Source organism: Macaca fascicularis, chromosome 9 (genome assembly GCF_037993035.2).
Source record: "Macaca fascicularis isolate 582-1 chromosome 9, T2T-MFA8v1.1".
NCBI classification, from domain to species: domain Eukaryota; kingdom Metazoa; phylum Chordata; class Mammalia; order Primates; family Cercopithecidae; genus Macaca; species Macaca fascicularis.
Window position 1 is genome coordinate 508669 of NC_088383.1, and position 26903 is coordinate 535571.

At 42.4% G+C, this 26903-nt stretch overlaps 1 protein-coding gene across 14 annotated transcripts in view; it reads left to right on the forward strand.

Annotated features, from left to right (window-relative positions):
- Window positions 1-21981: 21981 nt before the first annotated feature.
- Window positions 21982-26903, forward strand: part of ZMYND11 (zinc finger MYND-type containing 11) — a 117531-nt gene continuing 112609 nt past the window's right edge. For 10 of the 14 annotated variants that reach the window (XM_045399459.3, XM_045399461.3, XM_045399456.3 and 7 more), the window contains exon 1: window positions 22936-23056. The gene's annotated coding sequence lies outside the window, so the exon portion shown is untranslated. Of the gene's footprint in view, window positions 22387-22480; window positions 22798-22935; window positions 23057-24857; window positions 26639-26903 lie in introns of those variants that run through there. The other 4 variants (XM_005564467.5, XM_005564469.5, XM_005564470.5 and 1 more) reach the window with 4 other exon arrangements.

Here is a 26903-nt window from a genome sequence, read left to right on the forward strand (position 1 = left end):
CCGGGTTCCCGCCATTCTCCTGCCTCAGCCTCCTGAGTAGCTGGGACTACAGGCGCCGCCACCACGCCCGGCTAGTTTTTTGTATTTTTAGTAGAGACGGGGTTTCACTGTGGTCTCGATCTCCTGACCTTGTGATCCGCCCGCCTCGGCCTCCCAAAGTGCTGGGATTACAGGCTTGAGCCACCGCGCCCGGCCCAAGTGTCAGTCTTTAAAAGGCTACGGTGCCGTTCCAGATCGGCACAACAATTTTGGAAAAGAGGGAAAACATGTTTCAGTTAAAAACTTCAGGACCCAAAGGAGGCAAATGTGTTTGGGCTAAAACATAGCCAGAAGAGAGAGAAAAATCACCTATTTTAAAGTAACTGATATATAATATTCAATGATTTTTATGGCAAATGATTTCAACATGGGCCAGAAGGCTGCACTTATTTTCCTGATGCTGCCAGATAAACCGTGGGTGTGTATTTTTGTTACGATATTACTCCTTGAATTAAAAAGTATGCAAATATGTTTATTTATTTATTTATTTATTTTTATTTTTTATTTTTGAGACTCTATCGCCCAGGCTTGAGTGCAGTGGCACGATCTCGGCTCACTGCAAGCTCCACCTCTCGGGTTCAAGCAATTCTCCCGCCTCAGCCTCCCGAGTAGTTGGGATTACAGGTACCCACCACCACGTCTGGCCAATTTTTGTATTTTTAGTAGAGACGGGGTTTCACCCTGTTGGCCAAGCTGACCCTGAACTCGTGACCTCAAGTGATCCACCCACCTCAACCTTTCAAAGTGCTGGGATTACAGGCGTGAGCCACTGTGCTCAGCCAAAATACATTTATTTAAAATTCCCCTAAGCACTTGTGTTTGCGTACATGTCTGTGTGTATAGGTATGTGTATTAGTCCATTCTCACACTACTATAAAGAATTACCTGAGATTGGGTAGTTTATGAAGAAAAGAGGTGGAATTGGCTCACAGTTCTGGAGGCTCTACAGGAAACACGGATAGGTGGTCTCAGGAAACTTACAATCACGGTAGAAGGTGAAGGGGAGGCAAGCATGTCTTACTACGGTGGAACAGGAGGAAGAGAGCAAAGGAGAAAGTGCTACACACTCTTAAACAACCAGATCTCGTGAGAACTCACTCACTATCAAGAGAACAGCAAGAGGGAGATCCACCCCCATGATCCAATCACCTCCCACCAAGTCCCTCTCCCGACACTGGAGATTACAATTAGACATGAGATTTGGGTGGGGACACAGAACCAAACCATATCAGTATATTTTTTAGATGTAACTGAAATTGTGGGAAGGCAAATCTAAGTGATGTCTGTAGTTATTGATACATGCTCTGACTGGTGTCACTTCATCTCTCAAAAAGATTCAACAGCACAGAAAGGGTTCAGAACCACAGTTGCCAACTGGCTGTAAGAAGCGAAAGAACAAAACAGGCGAATATAACAATAAATAAATACAACCTCATTTTCTTGGTGAAGAAGAAAAAGGAAAATAAAGAAGAAATTAGATTTCCAACCCTTTTGCTCTTAATAAAAATATAAGATTTGATCCTTTCAATCCCCACTGGAAATCAGCAGTTCTCTACATACAAGTTACTAATTTTCTTGTTTAAATTGATATAATCAGTACCATATATATTGAGCATATATATGTAGACATGTGTATATATATATGTGTGTCCCTCTTAGCTTAAGAAATCTACCCCGCACTCCTCATCTCCATACAGTCATGAAAAAAATTAGCATCTGGCAACAGGGGAAACTTACTAGAGCCTTTTTTTTTTTTTTTTTTTTTTTTTGAGATAGAGTCTTGCTCTGTCGCCCAGGCTGGACTGCAGTGGTGCAATCTCGGCTCACTGCAACCTCTGCTCCCGGGGTTCAAGCAATTCTTGTGCCTCAGCCTCCCGAGTAGCTGGGACTACAGGTGTGTGCCACCACACCCGGATAATTTTTGTATTTTTAGTAGAGATGGGGCTTCACCATGTTGCCCAGACTGGTCTTGAAGTCCTGGGCTCAAGTGCTCTGCCTGCCTTGGCCTCCCAAAGTGCTGGGATTACAGGTGTGAGCAACTGCACACAGCCTAGAGTAATTCTTTACCAGAATTGGTACTTTAGGAATTTTAGTTGTGCCATTTAATTTTCCTCAATAGTTGTGGACTAACTAATTGGATAAAAGTGTATTGCCTTGAAAGAGGTTGAATTCAAAGTTGTTTTCTTCTTCTAGGACATGTTTACAGATCTCTGGATATACATACCCGCAACTCAAAGAGAAAGCTGTGACTGCTGTGATGGGTCACAGACCAAGTTGGAATCCACTCGCCACAGTCTAGGTGACCTCAGCTCACACCTGAGTGGACCGACTCCTCAGTGTTCTCATGATCTGCAGTGCTGGAATTCTCACTCCAGGAAGTGAACAGAAACCACACACTCATCCCTGACCACGTGCCTAAACATAAACTGGCTGCAGATTTGTTCAGGCAATATACTCATTTCTACTGGAGAAAATCAGGGAAGGCCACCTGCTGAAGAAAAGCTTCAGGCAAACGATTTGCTCATAAGAAATATACCAAGCACAAAACTCTACATCAGCTGGTTTTACTGATTCTTAACTTCCTGATGTGGACAATTTGAATAAACTAATTGGTCTAATTTTCCCAGAGATGTGGTAGGAACAGAATAACGTAAAGGCATGTTGACATGTCCTTACATCTTTTCCTTCTTTGGAAAGATAGATAAAGATAATGAAGGAATGGTTGAAAGGAAATTAGATCGGAAATAAGAAAGACATGCAGGCAAAACTGTTATGAGTTCCGTTCTTGTACTGGTGCATTTTTTGGTAAGCCAAACCTAGCTCCACAGGTTCACAGGGTGCTGGTGAGAGTGTGCTACCAGTTCTATAAATGTGGTAATCTTGACACCTAAGAAACTATTTTGGCCACATGGCTTGCTGGGGGTGTATTCATTCAAAATCAAAACAGGCATAGTTAATTCACTCTCCCAGCAACCACACAGCAGGCTGCGTTGGCTGTGGGGTTATTAGTCCCTCCAGCCAGGCATAAAAATCTAGGCTGCATACACAAGGAGGTTTGACTGTTGCAATAGAAACCCATGTAACCAGGACCCACAGGGAATCAAAAGAGAGAATTCCTTACAGCACGTGGAGATGGTGCCTTCTGGGAAAGAAAACTCCTAATGAATTATCAATATAGGCAGAGGCTTTACTCCTTAGTCTTTGATTCACCCATTATTCAGTCTATTTCCAGATGTAAGCAGATCTGCTAAACTCTCCTTTAATAGCAATTCTTTCTTTACGCATTCTTTCTTTACACATGTACATCAACATAGGCGACAAATGCATGCATGACAGCCACATTCCTCCTAAAAGACATTTTTTGAACAAGAATATATATTGGCAGAGTAAAGCTTTCTGATTCTTCTTTGGGATACATTGCATCCTTGTAGGAAATGCCCGCCAAGAGCAGGAGTTGTAGAGATCCCTGCACCTGTATTCAGGATCCTTGCGTGGAAAGAGAGGCCTCACTGGCCCGATGTGGAATCTAAGCTGTGCACGCCACTAAAAGGGTTGCAATCCACCAACATCTTACAACAGGAAGGAAGAAAATCCTCTGACAAGGATGATGAAGTGGCAGGCAACCCGTCATCATCAATACCTCGTAAAAGGCAGCAGCTTCTTTTACGTCTTCTGATAAAGACATGTAAAAATTCTTTTTTCAAATCGAGTCAGTTCAAATATGGGAATATATTTTTATTTTGTGTCATTACATTGTCAAGCGTTTAGAAATAGTCCCTGGAGGCTGGGCACAGTGGCTCATGCCTGTAATCCCAGCACTTTGGGAGGCCAAGGTAGGTGGATAACCTGAGGTCAGGAGTTCGAGACCAGCCTGGCCAAGATGGTGAAAACCCATTTCTACTAAAAATACAAAAATTACCGGGCGTGGTGGCGGGTGCCTGTAATCCCAGCTACTTGGGGAGCTGATGCAGGAGAATTGCTTGAACCTACGAGGCAGAGGTTGCAATGAGCCAAGATCGCACCACTACACCCTAGCCTGGGCGACACAGTGACACTCGTCTCAAAAAAAAAATTATCTGGAAAAACAAAGATATTTATGCATTTCATAGCCAGTGGAGTGTATATCACCTTTGTCTATAGAGATGGCATAAGTAACAATGTTTCTTGACTGAACCAGGGTTATGTGTGTGCATATAGGGATGGGTACTTTTCCTTCCTTCCTTCCTTCCTTCCTTCCTTCCTTCCTTCCTTCCTTCCTTCCTTCTTCCTTCCTTCTTCCTTCCTTCCTTCCTTCCTTCTTCCTTCCTTCCTTCTTCCTTCCTTCCTTCCTTCCTTCCTTCCTGTCTTTCTTTTGTCTTTCTTTTTTTCTTTATGGAGTCTTGTTCTGTCACCCAGGCTGGAGTGCAGTGGCACAATCTCAGCTCACTGCAACCTCCGCCTCCAGGGTTCAAGTGATTCTCCTGCCTCAGCCTCCCCAGTAGCTGGGACTACAGGTGTGTGCCACCACGTCTGGCTAATTTTTGTGTTTTCAGTAAAGATGGGGTTTCACCATGTTGGCCAGGCTGGTCTTGAACTCTTGATGTCAGGTGATCCACCCGCCTTGGCCTCCCAAAGTGCTGGGATTACAGGTGTGAGCCTCCATGCCCACCTATCTTTCTGAAAGAGCAAAACATGCAGCATAAGCTTTCTATTAGTTTTAAGACTTCATTGGGCATGCTATTCCAATCTAAGTATTTTAAGTTCAGTTATTAGAATTATTATTTTATAGAAAAATGTTATTTTATTTTTAAATCTGTAATTATCTTTGTACATCGAAATTTAAAATGTTTGTAATGTTTCACGCTGATACCATTTTATTTGAGTGCTAAGACCAATTACTATTCTTTTTTCCATCAAAAATGATTGAAATTCTGCATTCTCCAAGGAAAGAAACGAGTGATAAAATATTACAGTAATGTCAATGATCACATAAAATAAGGATTATACTCTTTTAAAGTACTTTTAAAATGATTCCTAAAAACCTATTACATTCTTTTAAACTTTGGAACTAACTTTAAAAATTACCAATACTTTGCCTTGTTACATACAAATTAACAGACATTTACCTCATCTCTGAGTGTGGATGTTATTTTTGTTAGATACCTTCAAGTCCAAAAGATGAAAAGGTGGCTTTTGCCATGGAGAAAGCTCCTCCTTGCCTGGAGCTGGGAGTGGCCACATGTTCTCAGTGGAACGCCCCTCCTTCACGGTGATGTGGTGGTCATTCTGATTGATGCTGAGAATCTAGGTCTGAATGGGAGGACTGGAAGCAGGGCGGCCAAAGCAAATAACAGTGTCTGTGGAGCCAGATACTAGTCTCATTCTTGGGCAGATTCTGCCAGGTTTTTACATCTACAGCATAATTACAAGGACTTTAACAAGCTGCAGTCATAAAAGTGGATTTACATGCATAAGCAGTGTCTTTGTTACAATGAGGAAAAGATAAACGGGAAGATAGTCTGTAAGAAAAAATATTTTTCTCCTTACTCCCATTTTACATGAAAGATGCAATGGAATTCTGTTTCATGTAAATGTGCTAATTTTCTTACTTAGGCTTTAATGGGAAACCTGGTGAGTGAGAAGGGTCCTCTGCAGAGAGCAGGCTTCCCTGGGAGTGGTGCCCAGAATGGGCTTTGGTCCTGCTTGCCCTGGGCACAGCAGGGTCACGGGCACCATGCGTTTTGCCTCTGCCACACTCTCTCCACCCCCTGCCCACCCTGTTGGAAGCCCCTCACAAAACCACTCCTTCTGGGCATTTCACATCTTGTCCTAAAGGAAAACAGCTGGAAGAGAATGAGAGAGCAAAAAAAGAAAAGAAATCATCTATTAAATCTCAGTCTTGTTTTGACAAAATCGTAAATGAATAACATGCACATTCTAAACATTTATATTCCAGAAATTTTAGTACCTAGGTAAACTTTTAGAATTTAACTATATGACCTAAATTCTAAAAAGGCTTTCTGCTTTCCTATCAGTTTCTCTCCAAGATCACAGTGGACTTTGTAGGTTGACACATGAAAGGTAGCAATTGTTGTTAATAATAATAAAGTCAGATAATATACAGTTGAGAACTGAAAGGGCAAACGATTGTATAGACTCCCATTCCTATGTGTTATGCCAAACCTTTTATTCATGCTTAAAGTCCTGGCTAGTGTCCACAAAAACCTACTTTTCCAGCTCTCTCCACCCTCTCAAGCTGTTGCCCTAGCTGTTCAGTAACTAAATAGTCCTAAACTGTTGACATTGTTATCCTAAAATCCATGAATATAAGACCATTCAGTAAAAACTCCAGCAAACAGAAAAATCAGAAATACAAGTGGCTTGCTAACTTAAGAATTTACTTCAAACACTGGAAAGTAATAAATTAAAATAAATAAATTAAAAACACACACTGTTTTCTTGTTTTCCTATCTGCAGCCATGTCTGGGGACAAAGAAATTCCATGATGTAAGCCTTTGAAAGATAACAATGTTATTGATTTCCAATGTCACTGCAAAGAAATGAAAGAGTAATTCCAAAGGAAGGTAAACTCTAAAAGTTGAGAGGAAATCTCTTTTTATCTTGATTCCAATTATGAAATACAACATTATTAAATTATTTTTCTTACATTTTATCCTACTTAAATTTAACATTAAGTTTGGAATAAAGTCTCTAAGACAGGATATTACAAGTAACAGAACACAAGAAAAATCCTTCATGAAGGATCACTACCAATCGGTTGAAACATGAGTGGGTGTGGGCGCACTTCCAGCCCTTCTGTCAGTGCTTGCAAGCAGACAATAAATAGCATTCCACACTCTACACTGACACATCTCCTGAAAACTACTGTTATCATTTAGGTTGATTTAACACACTGAAATACATCTTTAATGTTGATGACATTCTACTATATAATTTGAATTGAGGCCCTATCTTTGAGTTTAGAGTCACTAAAGCAGGGGACAAATATTTGTAAGTACTTATGTTACTAGGCACGTGCATTTTATTTATATGTTAGTTTTCATTGAGACATAGGAGGAGTTTACCAACTGTATTAAGAACTTCAATCAGGAATCCAGAGGGAAAAACACCAGGGTGAGAGCATCTGGAAAACTATCCCCTCAGGCACGTTTTCAGTTCAGCAGAAATGTGGCCCCTGTGTCTTATAATCCAGAAGGAAAACACCAGGATGAGAGCGTCTGGAAAACTATTCCCTTAGGCACGTTTTCAGTTCAGCAGAAATGTGGCCCTGTGTCTTATAAACATGTCAATGGCTTCTTTGCATGAGGGAAAATGTAACTAGGAGATGATGTTTATTAAGGTAAGAAACAATGAACACCGAAGACTCCTTCCTCATTTTCAACAAGGCAAAGAACTGGCAATCCCTGCTGAGCGTTCATTTTATAGAGGAGTAAAACCAGGATAGGGAAAAGATCATTTATGATGTGTTTTTAATTAATTTAAACAAGGTAAAAAATTATACTTTTGCACATGTTGCTGTATCTGGGCTTTTGACATTTAAAAACACAAGTGTCAAATATGCTACCACTTAATCTTTGATTTCATGTTAAGACTTTGCTTTTGTTTTAATTACCTAGTGATGTGGAATTTAATACAAAGGAATCCCAGTTTTTTCTATGTTCCATAAAGGTGGTTCCAACTAACGAGCTTAGTTACTTTAGTAAGAAATGGAATTTTAAATATTAATAGTAAAATCTAATTCTATTTATTTTATTTTCAAATGAACACATTTATTGAGCACTTATGGGTACCACAAAACCCCTGAATGCTAGTACTTATTTGGTACCTGCACATGCACATACATGCATACATCATCATATCATACAGAAGATGTCCTTTCCCCCAGGACAAACGATAAAGTGGCACGGTGGGTGCCACATGGTCATTTGAATTACAATCATCTAGGTGAGTGAGTGAGTCAAACTCAGATATTATATTTGAAAGTCTATTTGAGCACACATTGGCATTCTCACCACCCCTGGGATTCTCCTATGTGCTTGATAATATTTAGGACTGTGAAAAATAAAGCCCATTTCCCCCTAAATATTTTAAAATAAATTTATGAATATAAATATATAATTTATATATAATATATATAAATATACAATTTATATATAATATATATAAATATACAATTTTTATATATAATATATATAAATATACAATTTATATATATAATATATATAAATATACTATATATAATATATATAAATATACTCTCTATATATAATATATATAAATATACTATATATATAATATATATAAATATACAATATATATATAATATATATAAATATACAATTTATATATATAATATATAAATATACAATTTATATATATAATATATAAATACAATTTATATATATAATATATATAAATATACAATTTATATATATAATATATATAAATACAATTTATATATATAATATATAAATACAATTTATATATATAATATATATAAATACAATTTATATATATAATATATATAAATATACAATTTATATATATAATATATATAAATATAAATATATCAGTGTTGATACCTTAATGTTATATTAACATTTAGATACAATGTTTCTGTGAATAAATAATACATATTACTCAATATATATGTTGTCACCACTGTCTTAATTGTACTGTAGTGGACAGAAAATGATATTACTTTTCATTGTTCATATTAATAGAGGGGACAGATACAAGCATAAAACAAAATTGGATATTAAAAATAATGATAAAATAAATGGGATGTTACTTTCAATTGACTAAGGTTCTATCTGCAAAATAATAAAATCTTAACTTAAGGATCAGGAACAGATTTCTGAGTCCCCTTTACCAAGATGTTTCTCTGTAACCTGGTCTCTTTGTTGACAAAGACCATTCTCAAACATGAAACTTTTTCTCAAATTTCTTTTCTGAAGTATGGAAAGTAATCAGTAATTGAACACCAACATGGCTTCACCTCATTCCAACAGTGAAATTGCTCATATGAAGGTCACCAATATTCTCAAAAGGTCCCATCTGCTTTCATTATTTGACCTCTCAGCAAGTTTTAAAGTATCAGATTATGCTCTATGATCAAGACATTTTCATTTCTCACTTCTTGACGACACCACACTGAACTAGTTTTCCTCCTCCTTCACAAGTCAACTTTTTGGGTTTATATTTATGCTTGAAACAGGGGCTCACCCTGTCACCCAGGCTGGAGTGCAATGGCACGATTATGGCTCAGTGCAGCCTCAGACTCCCAGGATCAAGCAATCCTCCCACTTCAGCCTCCCAAAGTACTGGAATTATAGGCATAAGCCACTGGACCCAGTACAAGCCAGCTTCTTGTTCTTCTTCGCAGAGTCTTTCCAGTCTATGTAGGGATCTAACAGGGCTTTTATTTGGGTGTCTTTCTTTTCCCCATCTATAATCTCTAAAGACAGCCCCATCTAGTCCAATGATCTTAAGTAACAACGAAATGTTGATGATTCCCACATGCGTGTCCCCAGTCTTTACCTTTCTCTTAAGCTCCTGACTACTGTATCTGTACCCATCTGCTTATCTGTTATTTCTTCTTGTATGTCTTGAGCATAACTCAAAGTTAACATTAGGAACAGAATTCCTGATTCTGCTCTAAAACCTGTTCCTCCCCAAATATTCTCCATTTCCAAAAATCACACTATTCTTTTAGTTACTCCGTCCAAAAATTTGGGAGCTATATTTAACTTCTTCACTTCCTTCATTCCCCAATTTTATCCAACAAGACCTGTCAGTTCTAAACTCCTAAATACATAAAAAATGATTGACATCTGTCCAGCTTCAGTTTACATCCAACTCCTGGGATGGACATTTCAGACTCAGTGGTGTTATCAAAAACCCAGTTTCCTTCCATCCTTCCAAGAGGCAAAAGGCAGAATTCTAGACCAATGAATGTTTGGAGACCTCTTTCATCTCTATTACGCATGATGTCAATTGCTAGAGTATATGGTTTTGACTTTTAGTATTTTAAGAATCCAGATTATGGGACGATCACAGTGCTCTAGCTAATAAAGTTTAAACGGAGGATGAACTCCACAGAGAGGAAGACGGAACATATTTGTATGAGGTAAAGGAGACATGGAGGGAAGGAAGGAAGAAGGAAGAAGGAAGGAAGGAAGGAAAGAAAGAAGGAAGGAAGGAAGGAAGGAAGGAAGGAAGGAAGGAAGGAAGGAAGGACAAATGAACCTACGGTTCCAAAATATTCTGTAAAATCCACATATTGAAGGAAGACTCTCTTCATTCTTTTCTATGATATAGGAACAACACACTTATGTCAATATCTAAAAATAAATTTAGTAAGTTGAGTTTAATAGGTAAAAAATGATTTTAATGAATTTTCTTAGCTTGGTGATGCATGATACAAGTATACTAAATTGCTTCTGACTTTACCTTTCATTTTAAAGTTAGCATATTTTGTTGCTTTTATTTTCACATTTAACAAATTTTTACATTATGTATACAATGTCACATAAGCAATTGGAAAACTATGTAGACTCAAATTCTCTAGCATGGAAATTGGCTATGGCACACAGTCACATACTAACAAAAATTAATGTCATGTTGTAACATTAACAATAATAAAAATATTTCAATTCAGATTATAACATAAAAGCATATACAAGCTGAATTTTAACGCAAATGCTTTGATAAAGAATTATAGGCAAGGCGCAGTGGCTCATGCCTGTAGCCCCAGTACTTTGGGAGACTGAGGAGGGCACATCACTTGAGGTCGGGAGTTTGAGACCAGCCTGGCCAACATGGCAAAAACCCATTTCTACCAAAAAAATACAAAAATTAGCTGGGTGTGGTGGCTCACACCTGTGATCCCTGCTATTTGGGGGACAACAGCATGAGAATCACTTGGGCTTGGGAGGTGGAGGTTGCAGTGAACCAAGATGACGCCACTGCACTCCAGCTGGGGCAACAGAGAGAGACTTCATCTCAAAAAAAAATTATAATTAAAGCAATATAGTAGTTGTAAGTCTCACATCTGATCATACTTTTGAATTCCTTCTCTTTATCTGTCCTCATCTACCAAGTCTTGCCATAAAAGAATCTGAGTAATTGGATCTCTTGGAATAATTAATAGACATAATAACCACGATGGGCCTAGCTGTGAATTCTATACTCTTAAACACTAGGTGGCCAAAGGGAAGATTTTTTTTTTTTTTCACTTTGAGTGACTCATCTGAATATAATATTTTGGATTTATTTTTTGCTCGTTTTAGAATTTTTCACATATCTAAAAGCCTTGGTTTAGTGCGTGCTTCTTTCTAAAATTTTCTAAATCGGTTGCTCTGATGGACAAAATATAAATTTTTAATACTAGGCAAGGAGATTTTCTGTGTGTGGCATTACAAGTACAGTCTTTAAAACATGTGCTCCTAATTGGGTAACACATCTGAAATGACAGACTTGAACAGGAATAGTAATTAAAAGTCCAGACTTCAGATCTGTCGGTAATCTTGGACTCAAGCCTGGGATAGGTTACTTGTCAGCTGGGAACCTAGGCAAGATATTTTATCTTTCTAATTCTCAGTTTCCTCATGAGTAAAATGTGGGTACTAGAGTTATCAGTTGGTAAGGATTAAATGAGCTGGAACGGTAAAAGCTTAGTCACACCATATGGTTCTCAGAATGTTTTATTTTAGTTTAATGAATACAGGTCCTTATTGTGCAAGGGATCTAATAATCAAAGATAAATTTATAGAAGAAATTAATTTTCTAACTACAACTTCTCATCATCATATATAGAGTTTTTAATCCCATGAGGAATATGAGTTCAACATCACTGTAACTCTTTTTTTTTTTTTTGAGACGGAGTCTCGCTCTGTCGCCCAGGCTGGAGTGCAGTGGCCGGATCTCAGCTCACTGCAAGCTCCGCCGCCCGGGTTTACGCCATTCTCCTGGCTCAGCCTCCCCAGTAGCTGGGACCACAGACGCCCGCCACCTCGCCCGGCTGGTTTTTTTTGTATTTTTTAGTAGAGATGGGGTTTCACCATGTTAGCCAGGATGGTCTCGATCTCCTGACCTCGTGATCCGCCCGTCTCGGCCTCCCAAAGTGCTGGGATTACAGGCTTGAGCCACCACGCCCGGCCTAACTCTTAATGTAAAATATTGAACTGATGGTATGGTTTGGCTCCATTTCCCCAACCAAATCTCATATCAAGTTTTAATCCCCACGTGTCAGGGGAGGGGCCTAGTGGGAGACACTGGGATCGTGGGGGTGGATTTCCCCCCTTGCTGTTCTTGTGATGTGAGTTCTCCTGAGATCCGATGGTTTAAAAGTATATAGCACTTCCCCCTTGGCTCTCTCCCTTCTGCCGCCACGGGAAAGTGCTGGCTTCCCTTTTGTCCTTCTGCCAGGATTGTAAGTTTCCCGAGGCCTCCCAGCCATGCTTCTAGTTAAGCCTGCTGAACTGTGAGTCAGTTGGACCTCTTTTCTTCATAGACTCCCCAGTCTCAAGAGTTCTTGACAGCAGTGTGAGGGTGCACTAATACAACTGACTTCTGGAAGTTGATTGAGTTTGAGGGGAAACCTACATGAAATGCTATCATGAGCATTTCTTCTGATTGGACTCCCACTTAGTCTATTGGATTACCGTTTTCCTACTGAACACACTTATGTCTGGCTTCACTTTTGCTTTTATTTTTCCAAAATCCCAGTCAGAGAATGCTAAAACCAATGCTATGAGGTTGAACCATATGAAAATGCCAGTATCCAATTTCTTTGACCTATAAAAATGGCTTCAATTTGATATTACTATGAACGATAGAGTTGTTCTTCATTTAACAGAATAAATGTATCCATAGGAATATAATATTTAATTAAAAATAAATTTTCTGGGCCAGGTGCGGTGGCCCAGCACACCTGAGTGTAAACTCAGCATTTTATGAGGCCGAGGTGGGTGGATCACTTGAGGTCAGTAGTTCAAGACCAGCCTGGTCAACATGGCGACACCCTGCCTCTACTAAAAATATAAAAATTAGCCAGGTGTGGTGGCGTATGCTTGTAATGGCAGCTACTCAGGGGGCTGAGGCATGAGAATTGCTTGAACCCAGGAGGCAGAGTTTGCAGTGAGCTGAGATCACGCCTCTGCACTCCAGCCTGGGCAACAGAGTGAGACTCTGTCTCAGAATAAATAAATAAATGAAATAAATGTTCTGTTACCTGCATTGCATGGTACTTTTGCATTTAGTTGCTTGCTAAACAAATACCACTTAAAGTTGCACAGCAAGTCTGCTAAAATCCAACATTTTACTTTGTGAAAGGAAAATAAGTATCAGGACCCCAAAATCACTAAGCCAAAGGTAAAAGTCAAGTTGGGGAACTGTGTCAGACAAACCTGCTTTCCATTTTATTCCCAAATAAGATAGCCACAAAGATTAAAAAAAAAAAAAAAAAAAAAAAAAGCTGTATACCTTATGACAATTTTGCTCACAAGGAAATTCCTTGGGGGGACTCAAGATCTTTACCCTAAAACCATTCTGTTGAATTTTACCCTGGCAAGGTAAATTGATAGCTTATTTTCACAGGTGTGGGACAAAGGACAGAACTCAAAGTCATCCTTCTGCTCACCTGAGACAAATACATATCTGATTGCTTCCTCTGCCTTATCATTTATGTAAATGCAGAGTTGCTGAGCCGGAGTAAGGCATAAGTGACAATCTGTCTACCCCCGTCTCACGTATAAAGTGTGTATATCAGCAAAAGGCTGATCAAACACTCAAAAGAATACAACCGTTTGTCTCTTATCTGTGACAAGAGGAAGCAAGGAAGCCCCTGCTTGAGTTGTCCTGCCTTTTCAGACCCAAGCAATGGACATCTCACCTGGAGTGACTGATGTCTCCTGTCTCCCTAAAACGTATGAAACCAAGTTGTGTCCTGACCACCGTGGGCACATGTCAGCACCTCCTGAGGCTGTGCCATGGCACGTCCTCAACCTCAGCAAAACAAACTTTCTAAATTGATTGAGACCTGTCTCAAATACATTTGGTTCACAATTTCTAGAACATTTTTTAATAATTGAAAAATGAATATGACACAAGAAAATAAAAATGCAAAAAAGAAAATGTCAAACACAAATACTTTTGTTTTCCAGAGATTAATATAGTTAATATTTTTCATATCACTTTGTGGTCTTTTTCTACTAACATACACGTTTATTTTTACAGTATATGATCCTTTTCTTTAACGTCTATCCTAATCCTAGTTTTGCACTTCACATTTAAAAAGACCTTTATAAACAACTTCTTTAATAAGTTACATAAATCCTATCATAGGAATAAATCACAATTTATTTAGCTGTCACACTATCGCGTGTGTGTGTGTGTATATATATATACACACACATATATATACATATATATACACATATATATACACACACACACAAATCTTGCTGGCATAATATGCCATTTACATAAAGGATAATTAGCATTCATTAGTAAATATATAAGAAATTCTATAATTGTCCCTAAATCTTGTTGTAATCTATATTCAATTACCTTCTCTTCCAGCAACTGTCCTTTTTAAAAAATGCAATTACTAATAAAAAATTAAAAATGTTCTCGCTGGGCGCGGTGGCTCACGCCTGTAATCCCAGCACTTTGGGAGGCCGAGATGGGCGGATCACAAGGTCAGGAGATCGAGACCATCCTGGCTAACACGGGGAAACCCCGTCTCTACTAAAAAAATACAAAAAAACTAGCCGGGCGCGGTGACGGCGCCTGTGGCCCCAGCTGCTCGGGAGGCTGAGGCAGGAGAACGGCGGGAACCCGGGGGGCGGAGCTTGCAGTGAGCCGAGATCCGGCCACTGCACTCCAGCCTGGGCCACAGAGCGAGACTCCGTCTTAAAAAAAAAAAAAAAAAAAAAAAAAAAGTTCCGAGTTTCACTTTCTTTTAGCTTCTTTGCCTATATTCTGTATGAATTTTCAAAATAGGTGTTAAAAAAAAGAAATGAATACAAATAAGAAAGGACAATCAGCCCCTGAATAACAGTGTGTGGAAAATTACCACCAGGCTTCATGGAGAAGAGGGACTGCGGACTGACCGATGCAAGGAGGAGGCCGAGGAAGCGGAAAGAAACGCATTGCTTTCTATGTTTTGCTTTCTACGCATGGTAGTTGAGGATGCAGAACTTCCTGTGCTTGAAATTCTCAGCGCAGTTACATTAAAAGAAAAAAGGAAGTTGTGCTCTCTGAAGCTTTTATTTCTTCTTCTTCTGTTTTTGGGGGGAGGTTTGTTTTTTGAGACCAGGTCTTGCTCTGTTGCCCAGGCTGGAGTGCAGTGGCACAATCAGGGCTCACTGCAGCCTCGAACCCCTGTGCTTGAGCAATCCTCCTGCCTCAGCCTCCAGAGTAGCTGGGACCACAGGTGCGCACCACCATGCCTGGCCTCCAACTTTTGACTTTATCTCAATACTGCATATAAGCAAAATAAACCAATCAAACTGTAAATGCAGAGACAATGGCCAAATAACATAGGAAATATTTTTGAATTTTAATATTTTGTAGAAAATATAATTTGGCACTGTAATTATTTACATTTCATTTTATTGTTCTCCTAGATATTTACTTTCTACCATTTTCCCTGGGAGATGTAATGTGTTTACTATATTTTTCTTTAGGTATTTAAGGGATTTATCACCAGACAATTTATTGAGACATAGTTTCCTTTAAATAATAGAAGAATACAAATGGACGTTTTATACTTTACTACTTCTAGAAGACAGTTTCCTATGAACTATTTATAAGTATTTATAAATGTTTATTTATTTAAATGTTCCTATCCCATCAGCCTTTCTACAACTTCTCTCAGCTTTATTCGTATTAAAAACCTAAAACATACATGAAGATAACATCAGTTTTAATTTTATGCCAATTATTCAAACCTAAAGAAAGCTTTTCTGAAAATTAACAAAAGGGAGAATCCTTTAGAACAATGTAAAATTCCAAAGGCATCAATGGTAAATATTGTGATGATTTCTTTTTTTTTTTTTTTTTTTTTTTTTTTGAGACAGAGTCTTGCTCTGTCGCCCGGGCTGGAGTGCAGTGGCCGGATCTCAGCTCACTGCAAGCTCCGCCTCCCGGGTTTACACCATTCTCCTGCCTCAGCCTCCCGAGTAGCTGGGACTACAGGCGCCCGCCACCTCGCCCGGCTAGTTTTTTGTATTATTAGTAGAGACGGAGTTTCACCGGGTTAGCCAGGATGGTCTCGATCTCCTGACCTCGTGATCCGCCCGTCTCGGCCTCCCAAAGTGCTGGGATTACAGGCGTGAGCACCGCGCCCGGCGTGATGATTTCTTAAACATTAGTTTGTATGGGAACATGAGTAATCACAACTGTGAGAAAGCTGAAGAGAGAGAATGAAAATCTTAAATGCTATATACCACAGTACTGGGTTTTAAAGAAACTAAAAGGCCAGGTGTGGTGGCTCACGCCTGTAATCCCAGCACTTTGGGAGGCCAAGGCGGGCAGATCATGAGTTCAAAAGATAGAGACCGACCTGGTCAACATGATGAAACCCCATCTCTACTAAAAACACAAAAACTCGCTGGGCGTGGTGGTGTGCGCCTGTAGTCCCAGCTGCTCGGGAGGCTGAGGCAGCAGAATTGCTTGAACCCAGGAGGTGGAGGTTGCAGTGAGCTGAGATTGCCCCACTGCACTCCAGCCTGGCGGCAGAGCGAGACTTTGTCCCAAAAAAGAAACTAAAAAAATTCCTGCACAAATTCTCATTTGCCATTGCCACAAATAGGTGGCAATGAGAAGGGAATTTCTGTAAAATTTAACATTGAAAAGGCATGTTCACAGCTCTGTGTTCAGACATGATCATTGACATGTGTGTATAGACCTCAGTAATGATGGCCAAGTGCAGGTGCCTTTTGTTTTAATGTAAGTTCACTGCATGAAACTCTCCACAAGCTGACAGTGGAGCCTATGACTAAATTTTGTCATTCCTAAAAAGTGAAAAGATGTTGGAAAGGTATCCCTGACAAAAGGTTGGAGGAAGTATATAAACATGCAAGTGTGCATTTTCTGGTACTTTAAATGTTTAAATAAAGAAGAAGAGAACAACTTCTTAAGATACTACAGCGATTATTCCCATGCCTCTGTATATTGTGAATCCAAGAATTAGTCTCTTAAACAGTCCTGGCTTCCATCCCAGGGGAAGAAGTTTTCTACAGGGAAGCACCGGTATGATAGTGCCTGCAGAGAGGCCAAGCATTATTAAGTGCAGTGGGGAAGAAAGGAAGCCAGAGATAAAGAGAAACAGGACCAGAAAGTGTATCTGATAAGAGAGCTTTTGAAGGACAGAGCAGAAACAACAGGATTTCCAGGAACAGAGGCCGGTATAGCATTGGAATTCATAGAATTTTAGTACTAATGGGAACCTTGTGCGAATTGTAAACTTCCATCATTTACAGAGAAGGGAACTGAAGCTGGGAGAGGTTGCTACGTGCCAAAAGTTACATAACTAGTCAGAAGCAGAGTCTGGGGAAGTGGCTGCTGGAACTGCAGTTCTGAAAAACAAACAACAAACAAATAAACAACCTAAAAGAGTCAACACAGGCTGCAATTGTTTCTTCTGTTCCAGATAACGGTAATTCATCTGGAGCTAAAGATCAAAAGCCAGGAGGAAATCCCCAGGATCCAGCCTGGGTCGGGCTGTGGATCTGTGGGGACCAATGAGGAGTTGGAGATGCACCTGTGATCAATCACGCACATTTGTGTGTCCTTAGATGTCTTCACTTTGTTGTCCTGTGTGCTGGACTCCAGGACGTGGTAGAAGGGGAGCTCCTTTTGTGTCAGGCATTTCACAATATTTGGCCCATTTAATATTCATCATTACCATTTTACAGATAATAATAATTATAGATACTAATACCGAACAGTTATTCCAATCAGGTAGTATTATCATTTTACATGCATTTTCTCATTTAATCCTCTCAACGACCACTATGAAATCATATAATTGTATTATTCCCATTTTACAGATGAGGAAAATGAGATATAAATTGGTAAATAACTTATCCAAGGTCGACAGCTAGAGAATGGTGGAGTTAGGACTCTAATCCAAGCAATCTGATGTTAGAAAATCATACTCCTGAAAAACAGGGAAACCAAGGTTCAAAAAAGTGAAATCAGTTCAATGTCTCACAGTAAGTTGGAATTTGGACTCAGGTGCACCAGTGCATATTCTTCTACATCATGCTACAGAAGAGAGACGGGGCCAGGCACGGTGGCTCGTTCCTGTAATCCCAGCACTTGGGAGGCCAAGACGGGCAGATCGCTTGAGCTCAGGAGTTCGAGACCAGCGTGAGCAACATGGCGAAACCCCATCTCTACCAAAAATACAAAAAATTAGCTGGGCGTGGTGGCATGCGCCTGTGGTCCCAGCTACTCGGGAGGCTGAAGTGGGAGGATCGCTTTCGCCCAGAAGAGGACGTTACAGTGAGCTAAGATGGTGCCACTGCACTCCAGCCTGGGTGACAGAGTGAGCCCAATCTCAAAAAAAGGAAAGCAGGGAAAAGGGAGACAGGGAAAAGGTCAGAATGACAATTTTGAAGGAAAGAAGGCACACACATACACAAACATCCCTTTTTCATCTTGTGTGATGAATTGCCCTTGAAAAGACAGGATCATACTTTTCTTTAAATGTTCTGAAGCATATTAATCTGGGTGTGGGAGGACCTACTTCTAATAAATAGTGTACATTCATGGACAGAAGTGGGGAACTGAATTTCAGAAGCCAGTTTTGGAGCCCTGAAGAGATGCCTGGAGCCTGGGTTTCAAGGCCCACAGGCACTGGAACTAGGCCTGGCAAGCACTGTCAGCTCACCTCCTCGGTTGCTGTGTAGTAAAAAGTTGCCACTTAAGTATTGGAAGAATCATGGCTTTCAATGGAAATGGATTTCCTATACTGAGAGTTTCTTTTTCTCTTCTTTTGGAGACCGTCTTGCTCTGTCATCCAGGCTGGAGTACAGTGGTGCAGTCACAGCTCACTGCAGCCCTGACCTCTTGTGCTCAAGCGATCCTCCTCTCTCAGCTTCTCAAGTAGCTGGGACTACAGGAGTGAGCCACCACACCCAGCTATTTTTTCTTTTTTTTAATTTTGTAGAGATGGGGCCTCGTTATGTTGCCCAGGCTGTTCTTGAACTCCTGGACTCAAGTGCCTCCCGCCTCGGCCTCCCAAAGTGTTGGGGTTATAGATGTGAGCCATTACTCCTGGCTGAAATTTTTTTAAAATTAAAATGCGGATAGTACCAGCTTTAGTCTGAGCCACAGAGGGTGGCAACAGCAATGAATGGTAACTGCTGTTACAGAGTTTGGACCACAACTTTCTAGTTTCAAAAACATGATTTTTAAAAGCATCCACAGGTGACTGGAAATCCTTAAGCAACATTAATAAACTTGTTATATACTAACTTATATGCCAGAACGTTAATCTAATAGAGAAGAAGATAAAGAGAAACCACAATCATATTCAGAACATCAATATCTAATACTAAAGACTATGGAAAACTGTAATCAGAAGTCAGAAAGGCATGGAATGAAATCAAAGAATATTGTATAGTCTTAGAAAATATTTTATTAGGGCAACCCGCTCGAGTCCCCTTCCACGCTGTGGAAGCTTCATTCTTTCGCTCTTCACAATAAATCTTGCTGCTGCTCAAAATATATATGTGTGTGTGTGTATGTATATGTATACATATGTGTATATATGTATATTATATATACAGGTCTCTGAGAAAGTCTCCCTTTGCAGTACGAACTAACCTTGTGGAGTGGCTAGATCATGACTGCTCACTTCAGCATCTTTTACTGAATGTTTCTTATCCTCTTGCTTTGTTGGAGGTCTGAGGATGGGGGGCTGTAGCATGTGTAAGAGATGACACTCACTAGGCACACATTTTTGAGGGCTGCCCCACATCAGGAAGTGGCTCTGGAGGCAATGGGCCAATAAAGGTGCTGTGACGTTTACACTCACAGCCATCTGCAGCAGTCCACACTTTATTACAGTTACAGTTAACATTTTCTTCCACAGTATTTCCTGATAATATTTAACAAAATAAATAATGAGACTAAACCCTAACTCATGTCAAATGAGTTTGAGCAATTATTACCTTTCACACACCATACTGTACCAATAGCCAGGTAAGGAAATCTGATCTGGACACTCATTCTAGAAAATAGAGCAGTGCTGCTCTGATTGGGGGTGGGAGGGGTATTCCCACATCTTGGTCCTGCAGAGACAGCTCCCTGACAGCTCTGAGAAGCCCCAGGGCTCACTGGCACCCACTTTGAAACTCACCAATCCAAAAAGGAGAATTAAGAAGTAAAAATCTGTCTGTATTCATTCCATAAAGAGTATAGCTTCGTCACGTAAGATACTAGCACAGCAATTAGTTACTGGTCTTCCGGGCTTCCTCCAAACCTCCAACCATTGGCCCCCAGACCCACACACACACATGCATTCAGTTGAGGGGCAAATGAAACAAATTAAACTTTTAATGGCCTCTTGGTATGCATTTCAAGAGAGTTAAGATCAACCCAAGTTTCTGCCAGCAGTGTATGTAAGTGTTCATTTTGCTAACTCTCAGTAGCATTATCACTGGAAACGAATTCTGTCTTATGAAGCAATGTTACATTGTTTGAATGTGTCATTACTAGTGAATTTGAATAGTTGTCAGTATTTATTAATAGTTTTATTCCTTCTTTTGTAAATTATCCATGGCTTTTGCATTTTATGTGGGGAGGGATATTCATATTCATCTTAGTGGATAAATACCACCTTACTTGGAAAATAGAGCCAAGGGTTAAATTCTAGGCAAAACCAATAGGAAAATCAGGGTAAGTTATCTAACTTACATTAGGTTGAATGAGAGATGGTATCGCGGTATAAAATTTGAAATGATGCCTACAAAGTATAACTGGAGAAAAATGTGGAGTTATGCAGCCACTTCTTTCCTAAAAGGTAAGCTTCTTTTTATTGATACGATGTTGTCTTACTCGAGTGCCTTCTGTAAAATACACAGAACTATGCAGTCCTCTATTTTACAGATGAAGTAACAGATTTTTTAAAAAGGTGACTCACTGAAAGCTCTTCATTGTTGGAATTCCCGGTCCAACATTCAAACCAGGCATGGCTTGCTTTTCTTCTGACACGTTTTAATCCCTCTACTAAATTTTAACGATATATATTCATTCTTAAAATGAATTAAAATTATTCTGTGATGTTCTTTGAGATAACCAAAAACTCTCTGGGATGTATCAGAATGAGGGCTGTAAAGATTGTGTTTATTCGACTAGTGTATATCACAGACCTATTCAAGTACCACTCATTTCTAAATTCGAACAATCTTAGAAATCAGTTGTAAAAGCAGATTGATATATTTTATCAGAATCCCCAAATTCCTACAACGGTCTCTTCCTAATGATTTTTCAGGTGGGGACACGTGTCAAGACGCCCAAGAGACACCTGAAACCCGGGGTAGTGCTGAACCTTACTTACATTACGTTTTCTCCTACACATACCTGCCTATAATAAAGTTTAATTTGTGAGGCACAATGAGAGATTAACAACACTAATAATAAACCAGAACAATTATAACACTATACTGTACTAAAAGTTATGAGAATATGGTCTCCCTGAAAACAGCTTGCTGTCCTGTACTCACCGAATTTCAGAGGAGAGCACTCTGACTGACAGGTGTTCCCCGACTCCCAGTGGCGAAAGGTCCTTCGGGAAAACAGGTGAACACTATCAAAATACGCTTATCTCCGAACCTCTCTTAAACCACAGTTTTAAGGGATCGTCTCTGATTAGGTCTAGAATTCCTCTCCATAGAAGATAACCTACTTCTCGCGCAAATCTGCAGTGTTCTTGCAGGGCTGCTGATGGGTGGTCCTGTTCTTTTCGCAGTCCTGTTTGCGCGGAGATGGAACGAGGAACTTAGCGTATACCACTCTTTTTGACGACAGGAGTAAAAGGCTGGTCAGACTACCCGAACAATGTCGTTAAGGGAAGCACTCGTACTTCTCAGACTTCGTCGTTCCGGACCCCGCGAGCCCGGGGCAGGCACCAGGTCCACCCGGGGCTGAGCTGCCGCGGCGCCTGACAATGCCCCCTCGCGCCCCGGCCTCGGCGCCCGCTCCCGGCTCCAGCGCGCCTGCACGTACGTAGCCTTCACGTGTGTGTGGATACGGAGTGCATGTGTGGAGACAGAGGAATATGCTCCAACAAATTTCGGATAGAAGCGCCGAGGACAGGACGTGGGGAAGGTAGGAGCCGCGTGCACGGCTCCGGCCCCGGGCGGGAGGCGGCCGCAAGCCGGGCCGGCAGCGCGCAAGTCCGGCGCCAGCCGCTAGAGCCCCCAGTGCGCGGCCCGGCCGCGGGGCGCCTCGACCCGACACAATAAACTCCGAGGGCCGGCGGGCCGAGGGGCCGGTGGGGCCGAGCGGCCGCCCCGCGCAGCATCGCCATGTGAGCGGCTGCCGCGGCCTCGCGGGGACCCAACTTTCCCGGGCGGCGGCGCCCAACTTCCAGCCGCCCGCTCCGGCCCCGCAGGCCCGCGGCCCCCGGGGGAGACGCGACTAAGTGCGGGCGGCGGGGCCCTCCCGGCCCTCACCCCGCACGCGGCGCCCCGGCCGCCTGGCCTCCCTCGCTCTGGCGCGACCGCGGCGTTCTCTGAGGTGGAGTATTACAAACATGGCGCCCCTCGAGCCCGGAGCCCTTCGCGCGGAGCCGGCGGCGGGGTCCGGGCGGGGGGAGCCGGGGAGGAGGGAGGAGGCCGGCAGGGAGGAGGAGGAGGCGGCCTGAGCGTCCCCCCCGCCCCCCGCGCCCGTCGCCGGCTCAGGCCCGAGAGGCGCCGGGCGGCGGGAAGGAGGCGGCACCGGAGGGGAGGGCCGGGCGCGGCGGCGGCGGCGGCGGTGGAGGAGCCGGAGCATAATGGTGGGGAAAGCTCGGCGGCGGGGCGGCGGGGCGGGCGGGGGCGTCCGTGGAGATGGCGCGGCCCGCGCGGTGGAGCCTGCCTGGCCGCGGCCTCTGGGGCGGCGGCGGCACTAGCGGGTGCTGATGGTCGCTCGCCCGCTCGCGAAGGGCTCCGAGCTGCCGGGGAGCTTTGTGGATGGCGGGCCGGGCCGGCGGGGCCTGCGAGGGCGGCGGCGGGGCCTGCGGAGGCTGCGGGCCCGCGCCCCCTCGCCTTGGGCGGCCGCGGAGGAGGCCCCGGGATGAGGCCCCGGAGGACCGCGCGGGGCCTGCTCGGGCCGGGAAGCCGCGGAGTCGCGTGAGCACCGCCCGCCGGGCCCCATGCCCCTCTTTCGGTCAGGCCTCCTGGGCCCGTGCGCAGTCGGGGCCGGCGGGGAACGCGGCCCCGGGCGTGTGGCGGGCGGAGAGGAAGCGTTTGTCGCGCGGCATGTCGTGTGCTAGCCCGGGAGCGGCGGGCAGGGCTGGCCCCGAGGCCCGGGGCGGAGATTCGTCGGTCCCCCGGGGCTGTGAGCGACCCCGGCAGCGGCGCCGCCGCCTCAACAGGTCCTCGCGGACCTCCGGGACAGTCCTGCGGGGTCCGCCGCCCTCCTCCCACCCAGAGCTCCGGGGAGAAGCTGCTGAGGACGCGGCTGGGACGAGGGGGGGCGCCGGGACCCGGACTTTCACTTGCAGTCTCCCCTCGCGCTTTTCTCCCGAGCCGGGAGGAGGAGGAGCTGGCGATGTGTGCGCCGTGCCTGATGTCTTTTGCAGAGTGACCGCCGTACCTGTTTTATTCGTGTGTACCAGGGCGCGTTGTGCTGTGCGGTGTCCTGTGCGGTGTCCTGTGCGGTGGGTACGCAGTACCGGGGATCGTATATGGTGTGTACTCTGTGTCATATGCAGTGTGCTCGAAGTACCCGGTGTCGTACCAGGTATCATACACGGTGTGTACATGGTATCTTCCTCACTTAGGCTGTGCACTCAGTCCCCGGTATTTTGTGCAGTATGTGCATGGTACCCTGCTGCCATATGAGGTGTGTGTGTGGTACTCCGTGTCATATCCGAGTGTGTATAGTATCTGGATAGTATTGAATATATTTACCTTACCTGGTGTCACATACAGTGTGTATGTAGTACCTGGTGTCATATATGCTGTGTGTATAGTATCAGGTGTCATATATTGTGTGCACACAGTACTTGGGGTCATATATGGTGTGTACATAGTATCCTTTCACACTGTATGTGCAGCACCCAGTGTCATATACAGCCCTTACGCAGTTCCGGTATTCTGTGCAGTATGTGCAGGGTACCGTGCTGCCATATGCGGTGTGTGTGCAGTATTCAATGTCATATACGTTAGGTATATAGTATCTGGTGTCATATACAGTGTATATACCCTATCTGGTGTTACCTATGTTTTGTGTATATATATGGTGGCATATACAGTATGTATACATTACCTGGTGTTATATATGGTGTGTAGGTAGTACCCAATGTCATATGCCATGCATATATAGTACCCAATGTCATATGCACCATGCATGCGCTATCCTTGTCACAGAAGCTGTACCCAGTGTCAGATGCAGTGTGTGCCTAGTACCGAGTGTCATATGTACTGTGTACACAGTACCCACTGTCTTATCCAGGGTATGTAGTACCCTGGGTTATATACGGTGTGTACATGGTATCTGGTGTCATGAATGTCTGTGAGCCTGGAGGAGATACCCAGGTGGCCCATTCAGGGCCCTGCTGGTAGGAGGGAGTGGTGCAGGTTGGGTTTTTAGGGAGGTCTAGAACCCTTGGTCTGCCTCACTTAGGTGTTCTGCATCCTACAGTAAGCTGAGTCATATGGAGGCAAGAGCATTCTTTAAAATAATTTAATCTGTTTGTTCAAAAGCAGAAAGTAAATGTTTACTTGTTTTCCTCTAAACCGAGAAATATAGTAATTTTAGCTTAGTAATTATGGTGTGCACAGCGTTTTCAGATTTTTGAGGTTATCGATTTTAATTAATGGTTGGGTGTTATCAGGGAGATAGTGTTGGTTGGGTGTTGTCAGGGAGATAGTGTTGGTTGGGTGTTATCAGGGAGATGGTGTTGGTTGGGTGTTATCAGGGAGATGGTGTTGGTTGGGTGTTATCAGGGAGATGGTGTTGGTTGGGTGTTATCAGGGAGATGGTGTTGGTTGGGTGTTATCAGGGAGATAGTGTTGGTTGGGTGTTATCAGGGAGATGGTGTTGGTTGTACTTAGAAAGTTGGTAGGCAGGGTCATCTTTGTAGTTTTTCTGAATGTCTAATTTTTACATGCAGGAAAAAAATATGAAAGTAGAGGCATTTAATTTGCCTTGTCTTTGACTAAGTGGCACAGGTTACATTATAGTTGTTATTTTTGGTTGACTCATCTTTATAAGATGACCAGGCTAGAGAATCAAAGATAGAGGATATGGGATGTGATTATGACAGAATCAAAATATTTGTCTTGCTTAGCTCTGTGACTTAAAGGATTTCTGTATTTCACATGGTGCTTTTTCCCCATAGAGATTGCTCATATGAAAACCAAATCTTCCTTTTACAGTCTCTAAATTGGACAATTTATTTTTGCAATTACCGTTTGTGAGGTGTTTAAATAAATGTACATGTACAAGCTTCTAGCTTCACAAAAATAAATCAATTACAATGTTAAAATTTAGTTCTTTCATTCATACTGAATACCATTCTGTTGGTGTTTTTTTGTTTTTTTGAGACAGAGTCTTGCTCTGTTGCCCAGTCTGGAGTGCAGTGGCGCGATCTCGGCTCACTACAACCCCCGCCTCCCAGGCTCAATCAGTTCTCATGCCTCAGCCTCCTGAGTAGCTCGGACTACAGGCGTGTGCCGCCACACCTGGATAATTTTTAGTATTTTTAGTAGGGATCAGGGTTGGGGGTGGTTTGCCATGTTGGCCAGGTCTCAAAACTCCTGGCCTCAAATGATCCACCTGCCTTGGCCTCCCAAAGTGCTGGGATTACAGATGTGAGCCACTGCACCCGGCCCTGTTGGCATTTTGAATGGATGTCATGCATGTTTCAATGAATGACATATGTTTATCTGGACTCTCGTCCTTCATCCTTTGGTAACCCTCCCAGTTTTTTCTTCTTAGGGTTGTTACAGTGGTGTATAATAGAGGCATTCATACCCTTTGGCATACCTTAATTGAGACACTACTTGGACCTAAGAATTTTAATACTTGCAATAAAAGTATCAAATGCTGCTGTAACTTGCTTACTTAAAGCCCTAACCTGCTGGTGTCAGATTTTCGGTAACTTTCTTGTCCTTCAGTTGAATTCTACATGGAGGAAAAAAAAGAGAAAAAAGAGTTAGCCTTATGATAGTTAAAACTTCTCACTGTTTGAAAACCTTAAATTGGATTTAACACTGAATTTTCTTTTTTCTTTTTTTTTCCTTTTGTTGAGACACTCTCGCTCTGTCGCCCAGGCTGGAGTACAGAGGCACAGTCTCGGCTCACTGCAACCTCTGCCTCCTGGGTTCAAGTGATTCTCCTGCCTCAGCTTCCTGAGTAGCTGGGATTACAGGTGCCCGCCACTATGCCCGGCTAATTTTTCTATTTCACCATGCGAATCTTAAACTACTGGCCTCAAGTGATCCGCCTGCCTTGGCCTCCCAAAGTGCTGGGACTATAGGCATGAACCACCTGTGCCTGGCCTATCAATACTTTGATGAATGATATTATTATTCATTTATTTTAATTCATTTGAATAATACAAATAACTAAAATACACTGTGTGAGAGTTCTTATTATAACCATTGGTTTTACGTGAATATTTTTCTTTTTTTCAT